The sequence below is a fragment of the Carassius gibelio genome, chromosome B15 (assembly GCF_023724105.1).
Source record: "Carassius gibelio isolate Cgi1373 ecotype wild population from Czech Republic chromosome B15, carGib1.2-hapl.c, whole genome shotgun sequence".
NCBI lineage: Eukaryota > Metazoa > Chordata > Actinopteri > Cypriniformes > Cyprinidae > Carassius > Carassius gibelio.
Genome location: NC_068410.1, coordinates 15,121,187 through 15,131,640, shown reverse-complemented (window position 1 = coordinate 15,131,640; position 10,454 = coordinate 15,121,187). Strand labels below are relative to the sequence as shown.

Below are 10,454 nucleotides of genomic sequence, written 5' to 3'. Positions count from 1 at the left end.
TAAACCAAAAGCCTAAAATAAAAAAATAAAAAAATATATATATATAAATATATATATTTTTTTTAATGCAAAAACTTTTCTGTGAAGGGTAGGGTTGGAGTAAGTGGATAGAAAATTCATTTTGTACTGTGTGTGTGTGTGTTTGTGTGTGTGTGTGTGTGTGTGTGTGATTTTCCTTTAAAGATGCATAGGCCTTCATAGTAAAGTACTGTACAATTAATGTCCACAGACTTTCAGTACTCTATGTGTCAAACATTTGGTATAATTCAGATTTGTCTAATATTATTGAATAGAGTTTCTTACACTGGCCAAGCCATATATTTAACAAATTAAATAAATATTTCGCAATATTACCTGTTTTTCTTACATTTTAAAGAAATTCAAAATTAATTTTAAATAGAAGTTGTACTTAACAATTCGGTATGACTTTCTTTCTTCAGTGGAACATAAGAAGTATTCTGAGGATGGGTGATTATTTTAAGGATTAGTGTTTTAAAGTTAATTCTTTTAAGTTAATTAATAAGCTACTTGCATTCAGTGAAGATGCATTAAATTGATCAAAAGTGACAGCTACAGACGTTTATAACAAAGATGTCTGTTTCAAATAAATGCTGTTCTTTCAAACTTTCTGTTCATCAAAGATTCCTGAAAAAAAGCGTATCACAGTTCCAATAAAAATATTACACCGTACAACAAATGTTTTCAACATTGATAATAAGAGAAAATGTTTCTTAAACATGAAATCAGCATATTAAAATAGTTTCTGAAGGATCATGTGACACAGAATACTGGACGCTGAAATTCAGCTTTACCATCACTGGAATTAATTACATTTTAAAATATACTGAACAATCAGCCTAATTTAAATTGGATTAATACTACTCAATATTACTGGTTTTATTGTATATATATATATATATATATATATATATATATATATATATATATATATATATATGTGTGTGTGTGTGTGTGTGTGTGTGTGTGTATATATATATATATATATATATATATATATATATATATATATACATGCAGCCTTGGTGTACAAGAGACCACGTTATGTTTTATGTTCTGTCATTTTAATAGTGAGGGATAATGCAATGTTTTATAAGCTGAAAAATGTAAGTAAAAAAAAAAATAACGAAATTATGAAAATACAAAGAATCTTTTTTAAAGATTACGTTTAAAGAAGAGTGACTTTATGACATTTGATTAACTAAGTGCACCTGAATCAAATATTGAACAGCTGATCTTCTGAACAATAATTCAGATAAAATTTGAACAATAGTTTTACGTGATATGAACACTAGAGGGCGCAGTCGAAACATGTGATGCTTCGTTTCAATAGCATTTACTCTCCCTTTGATGTGGGGGATAAAACCTACTTATGTTTAATGAACAATTAGATGAAAACATCTAGATCTAATGAATGTTGTTTTCATTATTATAATAATAATAATAATAATTATTATTATTGTTTAAATGACTAAACCCATGCGATTTAATCATACAGCCCAAGGAACAACAAAACAGTTATTTTTTTCTTTACCTCCGAGAATCAGTTAGAGAAATTAGCTAAGTAATTTAAATTAGTGTAATTAAATAATTTATGAAAACTGCTTTAATTTACACCCACATGATTTTCCCCTCTTATTGGGAAATATTATGTTTTCTTCATCCAAGCAGCTTAACAAAAGTAATTTTTCTTTTGCTTTACAAAATAAAACATAATAAGAGGGAGGAAATACAGGAAGGAGGGTCCAACATCAGTAAACTTGTATTTGGATAACATGAATACACTGTCTCATGAAATGTTAGCTGACTTTTTTGTCCTCCTTTAGTCTCATTTCAAAAGTTTTTTTATTCATACAAACAAAACATGCAAAAAAGTCCCTTACTTTCAGTTGTTTCGGATAGATTTCACTCGGTGGGCTGGACTATTCACTATAAAGTTTTGTCAGTAATAAAAATTTTTTAAGGTAAAACAAAATAAATGAATCAGTAATCTATTTTCTTGATTTGCTAGTGGCATAGATTTAAAGGCCTTTGTGTAAAAAAATGATAACGGTAATAATTGTAAAGCATTGTTTTCATGCTGATTCTAATCATAAGAAATGAACTGCCATGCCATTCCACGCAATGAATCAAATTAGATGATTGTTAATGTCTGTATGTGGCTGATCTGACTGTAATATAACATCTGAGGAAAATGTGAACTATATACTGTAGGAGTATGCTTATATTTGATATCTGTGTAAATTTAAGGGTTTAACTCTGCAAATGGTAATTCCACTATAAACTTTTCCTCTCTCTTAAAAATAAAGGTGCTTAAAAGGTTTTTCACAGTGATGCCATGCATAGAAAAACCCTTGCTGGTTCCACAAAGAACCATTCAGACAAAGGTTTTTTTAAAGAACCATCTCTTTCTTACCTTTTATAATCTAATTCTTTCACCACAGAGAACCTTTTGTGAAACAGAAATGTTCTTCAGATGTCAAAGGTTCTTTATGGAACCATTTAGACAAAAAAAGTTCCTCTATGGCATGGTGAAGCACCTTTATAGCAATATACTGTACTGTCCTTGACAGCTCTGACCTCAGCAGCTTCTCTCAGTACAGTGATCACTAAAAACAATTGAATGTCATGTAATCCGTCAGGATGAATCAGAGCACATGGCCGCCTGACAGTACATCTGGGTCGTTTCATGGGTGGGTGTTGTGAAGTACAGTATATGGTAGTGGTTTCAGGATATATTCTGTATTCATTGTAGGAGAAGAGGGCCATTTGATCCCATTTGCTCTATATTGTAGCCCTGTCCAAAGTTCAACATATATGATTACAACACAGCCTAATAAGAGCAAGATTCTAAATATACAAATAGGTCATGTTAAAAGAAAGATAAGTAAAGCATCACAAGGCACATGGCAGATAGAGTGCAAACAGTGAAGTAAACAGTGCAGATATAATGACTGTAGTGCAAAAGAGCTTATTCAGTCTGATTAAAATGTCAACCATCTCAGAGAGCAGTTCTTTATTTAAACTGACAGAAGAAGTAGTTAAATGAGGTCAGTAAAAATGCTGAAAAATGCTGAATGAAGTAGTGAGCAGACCAGTGTTGTACAAAGTGTCTGGTGCAGGTCACAGAGTGTTTGTGTGAGCTGGTGGGAGACTGAGGATCAGAGTTCAGTGGTGCATGGGGTAAAAGGGGGGGGGGGGGGCAAGGTTGGATGGGAGTTCAGCTTCCTGACAGCCTGATAGATGAAGCTGTCATTTAGTCTGCTGGTCCTGGCCTGGAGACTCTGCAATCTCCTCCCCAATGGCAGCAGACTGAAGAAGCTGTGTGACGGGTGTGGGGGATCACCTGCAATGCAGAGGGCTTTGCAGGTGAGACGAGTTCCATAAATGTCCTGGAGGGAGGAGAGAGAGACACCAATGGTCTTCTCAGCTGCTCTCACTATGCTTTGAAGAGTCTTTCGGCAGGATGCGTTGCAGGCGCCATACCACACAGTGATGCAGCTCGACAGGATACTCTCGATGGTGCCTCTGTAGAAGGTTCACATGATGGGGGCCAGGGCTCTGGCTCTCCTCAGTTTGTGGAGGAAGTAGAGATGCTGCTGTGCTTTCTTAGCCAGTGCTGCTGTGTTGTCTGTCCAGGAGAGGTCCTCTGTGATGAGCACACCCAGGAACTTGGTGCTGCTCATCATCCCGACAGTCACACCATTGATGATCAGAGGAGCATGCTGAGTGTGCACTCTCCTGAAGTCACCAACAATCTCCAACAATATCCTTCATTTATTCAGCATGAATTCATTAAATTGATCAAAAGTTGGCATTTATAATGTTAAAACAGATTTTTGTTTAATACTGTATCATGGTTTCCATATAAATATTAAGCAGCACAACTGTTTTCAACATTGATTATATGTTTCTTGAGCACCAAATGAGCATATTAGACTGATTCATGTTCTTGAGGCAGCATAGTAAATGTATGAGTATTAACTTTACTATGTCAAAACTGGGCAGTTTGTGAGCTTCACTGAATGGATCACTGAGCGTTTCTGGTTGAGATAAGTGCGAGGAACCGGAGGCCACATTGACAATAGCAGCACACTCACTATCAACCCTGATGGACTGACTGAGAGAATAGGCCCTTTAGTCACTTCAGCTGCCGATGAAAACATAATTTCTGCCTTCAAGTCCCACACTGAGCTCAGACATTATTGAGCGATGACAGAGGCAGACCAAGCCATGAGGAGACGAGTGGGAAATCGTAAAAGCTGCTCATGTTTCTGGCTCCATAAAAAAGATTTGTTCAGCACATTGAGATTGTGATGGATTTTCCCATGTTGTCCAGGACAGCTCTTTTTGTTTAAGACGTCTGATAATGGCTCATTGTTTTGGCCGCTGCAGAGGCCCGTGGTGCGGGTGGCCCTGTGCAGATGCCAGGCTGCCCATTCACTCAGCGACAGCGGGTCGAAACACATGGAGCACAGCACACCTGCAACAGGAGACTGAGGTAAGAGACTCAATCAACACTTTATGCTATTATACTGCCATGTTGTTAAGTGAAAAAGGTTACTTTTATGCCAGTCATTGTTTGAATTTAGATTTTTTTTAAATGGCAAAAATGTGTGTTCTCCTTGCTTTCCAGGTGTTGAAATGGAGTGGATGTGTGTTCCTCTTGTGCTTTTCTGTGGGATTCATTTAGCTTTTACACAGTTCAGTGGATTCAACTGTGATCCAAGCCACCACAGCAGATTCCCTGGTAAGACGAGCCAAATAAACAATGCAGTTCAAAAGTCGGCTAGATTTGTGTGTGTGTGTGTGTGTGTGTGTGTGTGCTCTTGTTTTTGTGACATATCAGGACACAACTGTGCATAATGACATGAGTATGACACAGGTATTACAAGGAGAGGGTGACTTATGAGGACATAACCCGTGCCCCCTATTTTCAAAATACTTATAAATCTTACAGAATGAGTTTTTTTGAGAAAGTAAAAATGCACAAAGTTTCCTGTGATGGTTAGGGTTAAGTGTAGGGTTGGTGTAGGGTCATAGAATATACAGTTTGTACAGTATAAAAACCATTACGCCTATGAGATGAACCCACTTTTCACAAAAACAAACGTGTGTGTGTTCACGTGTGTTTGTTTGTTTGTTTGTTTTGAAAGAAATTAATACTCTATTCAGTAAAGACACAGTAGGTTGATCAAAAGTAATAGTAAAGACACAATGTTAAAACAAATTCTATTTCAAATAAATGCTGTTCTTTAAAAAAAAATCTTTTTACAAATAATCAAATAATTTTTAATTTCTAAATATATGTACTAGAAAAATCATCATATTAGAAAGATTTCTGAAAGATCATGTGACACTGAAGACTGGTGTTATGATGCTGTAATGTATTTTAATTACAAACAGCCTTCTTGAGCATAAGAGACTTCTTTGAAAAACATAAAAAATCATTTTTTTATAAAAACTTTTTTTAATATAACTATGTAAGATAATGAAAATATTATATATAGTGGGGTCCAAAAGTTTTAAATCTGCACGGAAAATCCGGAATTTACAACATAATTTAAATGTTGTTCAATTAAATGTAAGAATATTGAAAAATTTATAACAAGTAACTGTTATGAAGTAAATGATCAAGTAGTATCTCCAGCTCCAAAAGATCAAATACATTCTTGCTTTTGGAGTTCATGGAGCGCAAGTGCTGTTGTCATTAAAAAAAACATTCTGAAATTCATAATTCATATTTCATTTCAGCTTTGCACTTATATTGTCACACTGATAATATAATTTGCAACAGAAAATGTGTAAAAAAAAAAAAAGCTTTTTGGACGGTATTTTATTATAAGCCTATGTTTAGTAATGAATGCTGTCTCCAATTGCAACACATATTATAAGCGTTTCATTTACTCATTTACAACTATTTTTTTCCTGAAGGTGAGAGAGATATCAGTGTATACTGTGGCGTTCAGACAATAACACTAAAGATTAACCTGTGTCCTGTGCTGTACTCTGGATACAACGATGCTGACTTGGCACTGAACAGTCGTCATGAAGACGCCCAATGCCGAGGCTTCATTAACAACAACACTTTCCCCACAGCTGTGCTCTTCAGTATCAGCCTGAGCACACTGGAGGCCTGTGGAAACACGCTGGAGGTGAGGGATACATTCACTTACAAGTACTATGGTATCCGTTTTTGGACATGTTTAATGGGAAAACCATAGTGTATGAATATAGTAAAAATTTAGTACTACTAAAATATAGGAACTTGCACCAGTTGTGTTAAAGGAATAGTTCACCCAAAAATGAAAATTTGCTGAAAATGTACTCCCAGGTAATCCAAGTGGTAAATGAGTTTGCTTTTTCACTGCAAATTTAGCATTACTTCATTTGTTAATCAGATGGATCCTCTGCAGTGAATGGGTGCCGTCTAACGAGAGTCCAAACAGCTGATAAAAGCATCACAATACGGCACCCATTCACTGCAGAGGTTACATTGGTGAGCAAACCAAATCTGTTATGACAGGCAAACAAACTCATCTACATTTTGGATGGCCTGAGTAAATTTCCATCAAATTTTCAATTTTGGCTGAACTTCCATTATGTAACATAACTGATATGTAATTCTAAAGAAAAAATTTGATTATATGAATTTTTAAAAAACTTTGTTTCTCTAATCAGGTTTCTACATCTCAAGGCTTTAATGCTTATGGGAATATCTCCATGGTACGGATGGGGAATATTTCAGGCTACATTGACACCCTAGACCCTCCAACTGTTATCAGCTACCTGCCAGGTCTGGTGTATAAATTCAGCTGTAGTTATCCTCTGGAGTACCTGCTCAATAGCAGCCAGCTGGCAGCGTGAGTGTAATAACATACAACTACAACTCTGCATTCATCAGAATAATCTGTCCTTTGCTTATATGTTCTGCTGTGAATACAGTCATAATGTCTTCAATTAATCTCATTCTTCTTTACCAGATCGTCTGCTGCAATATCAGTGAAAGACAACAATGGCACTTTCCTGAGCACTCTCAGTCTAGTGCTTTACAATGTGAGTGATCTCTGTAGTTCATCAAATAAAATGCATTATGGATGTGTAAAAATAAAAAAGTTTCTGAACCACGTTTTTATTACATGTTAATTTGTATTACATATTAATACTAATTAATATTAATATGTATTAATTATTAATATATGAACATATTAATATTACATATTAATTTGCAAAGTTCGTAGGTTAGGTTACACTTTATTTTCAGGTGTCATTGTTACAGTGTAACTATATTTTTAAGTACTGAGTAATATTAATGAACTTCACGTATTTACTATATGGTTTGGTTAGGGTTAGGATTAGGGTTTTCCTTAGGGTTACTTGCATGTAATTATGCATAATTTATTGTTATTATAATAGTAAGTGCATGTAATGTGTAACACGGACACATTAAAATAAAGGGTAACAGCAAGTTACATATAATAAAATTAAAATGAAAATATAAATTTATTTAAAAATGTGCAGCTAAATATACATCAAAATGTACATTTTAGGAATATTCTTAATCCTTTATAAATCTTAATGGTTGTAAACTTTGAAATGTCATTACATAAAAATGCATTATTATTATTACTATTATTAGAAATTTGTTTGAGAATTTTATTTGGTTTGTAAATAATTTATTAATAATTTCATATTTCATATTTACTCCAAAAAAAAAACTAAAATTGACCACCTTTATAGTAGCTAATTTTCTTTGTTTCATATTTTACAGGACTCAACTTTCAGTCAGCAGCTCTCTATACCAATGTCCGGCCTGTCCTTGAAAACTCGTGTGTTTGCTGCAGTTAGGGCTACAAATCTGGACAGGAGGTAAGGGTTATATCGTACTGAGGAATATGTTTATATATATATTCTAAAGTCATTATAATTTCACTACTAGTATAAACTCATTACTAGTCGTGGGTAAATACTTTTTCGAGGCCCTGTTATCTAAGCCCCTGTTGTTGTTGTTTGACTCCCATTATTAGCAGAAATGACTGTGTTTTCCCCACAGGTGGAACGTTCTGATGGATCACTGTTACACCACCCCCTCTGGGAACCCTAATGATGGGATACGCTACGATCTTTTCTTTGGGTAACTTAGTATTTTCTGAAATTATGTGCACATTAGCTCGGTGAGTCCTCATTACCTGCTCAACTATACAATGCAAAAAGGCCTTTTAGAGGACATTGTGTGTGTGTGTGTGTGTGTGTGTGTACATGGTTGCAGTTGTGTCTGGCTGTAGATAATCAATTTATCTGATTTCAGCAAATTTCGAGTTTAAAGAGGCATTATTTTTGTGGGGGTTTAAATAGGTGCTACAAGGATCCACAGACAACTGTATTTGAGACCGGAAAAAGTCAAACTGGCCGCTTTGCGTTTGAGGTTTTCCGTTTTGTGAAACATAAGAACCAAAAGATGTCCACCGTCTTTCTGCACTGTATTACAAAGCTGTGTCGAGTTGATGACTGCGCAATGCTAATGCCGGTAAACAGTATAATGCTGAAGTATTTTTGGGTTTATCCAGTATTTTATGTGTAGTAACTGAACGAGTGCACTGACTGTAATATCATTCATGGCAGATCTGTGGAAAGCGCAGGAGGAGAGACACTGTGGAGGAACATGTTGTCTCAGGTTCATCCTCAGGGGATGCCGTCATAACCGCAGGGCCCATAATCACTAGGAGCGGTGAGAGCCATCCTAAACTTTTTAATCCAACTTTCACAAGTTGTTGCACAGAGTTTTGGTTGTTAAGTAAATTGAATTATTAACAGTATAAAAGTAAAATCTACTTAATCGTTAAGACATTGTACTGAATAAAATCAACAAGTAAACATAAATTCAAACATTTCAAAAGCAATCCATAAAATCAGACAAACAAATTAATATTATTAAATTATTAATGCACCTGTGCATGCATGGGAACACAAACACTGTAATGTTAAGTAGATTCAATATATTTGTATACCTTTGAAATGGACTTTTATTGCTGTAAGAATAAAATTCTTGTAGTTTTGTAAATTTGTACATGCATTTGAAGTGAGAACAAATGTAGAATTTGCTTTAAGCTTGAGATGCAATTGTTGTAGTTAAATGTCGAAAGTATTAAACCATGCAACCATTTATCACAAAAACCTCTACATCTTGCTTGTTTTCTGCAGATGAATCTCCAACCAACAACTCACAACTTGGTAAAATATTTCTTTAAGTAGCCTGCTTTTTTGTTTTTATCACCCCACCCCACCGTGTCCATTCTGTGAGACATCAGCTCCGTTTTCACTGAAACAATGGACTCTATGTCAGGTTCTGCAGATGAGATCCATGACAACTGTGGTACCCATTTACAGAGCTATGTCTGATTTTGACCCCACTCAACTCCATTCATCCCCACAACCTCTGCTGACCCCCGTTCACCCCTCTCTGTGCCCCTGCAGTGAGCGGATCCTCGCAGCATCTGAATGCTGTAACCAGTGCCTTGATATCAGGTGTGGCTGTGCTGGGTGTGACGAGCCTGGGCCTCTTCATCCTCTCCCTCAGGCTGCTCAGGAAGCCCAGCCCTTCAGTCTAACAGGAGTCTGGAAGCCCAGCTTCAGATGACCATGACGTCCAAATCCAGAGTGCACTGAAATACGTCAAACAATATTTGGTCACTGCTCTCACATTTGTACACAAAATTGCCATTGAGCAGCTTTGTCAAATGAGTTTTCCCTTTTGAACTATATGAATCTAATAGTGCCTTTTAAAATACCTCAGTTTGTTAACCGCATCAGGGTCTGTGATCCTACAGTATGTGTCTTGAAATTAAATGTAGATTGTTCACATATAGATTGCAGATGATTAGCTTTATGGATTATTGTTGATCTTTTAAACTGTGTGTGTATATACATACATACATACATATACACATATATATATATATATATATATATATATATATATATATATATATATATATATATATGTGTGTGTGTATGTGTGTGTGTGTGTGTGTGTGTGTGTGTGTGTGTGTGTGTGTGTGTGTGTGTGTGTGTTGTGTGTGTGTGTGTGTGTGTATGTGTGTGTGTGTGTGTACATGTTTTTGTGAAATATCAGGACACAACTAATATGTATAACAACTGTATAATGACATGGGTATGATACAGGTATTACAGGGAGAGGGTGACTAATGAGGACATAACCCATTTTTCAAAACACTTATAAATCATAGAGAATGAGTTTTTTTGAGAAAGTAAAATTGCACAACGTTTCCTGTGAGGGTTAGGGTTAGGTGTAGGGTTGGTGTAGGGCTATAGAATATACAGTTTGTACAATATAAAAACCATTACGCCTATGGGATATCCCCACTTTTCACAAAAACAAACCTGTGTGTGTGTGTGTGTGTGTGTGTGTGTGTGTG

General features: G+C 35.5%; 1 pseudogene; it reads left to right on the top strand.

Annotated features, from left to right (window-relative positions):
- The first annotated feature begins 4,073 nt into the window (after positions 1 to 4,073).
- Positions 4,074 to 9,931, top strand: LOC127972714 (zona pellucida-like domain-containing protein 1; annotated as a pseudogene).
- Positions 9,932 to 10,454: the final 523 nt, after the last annotated feature.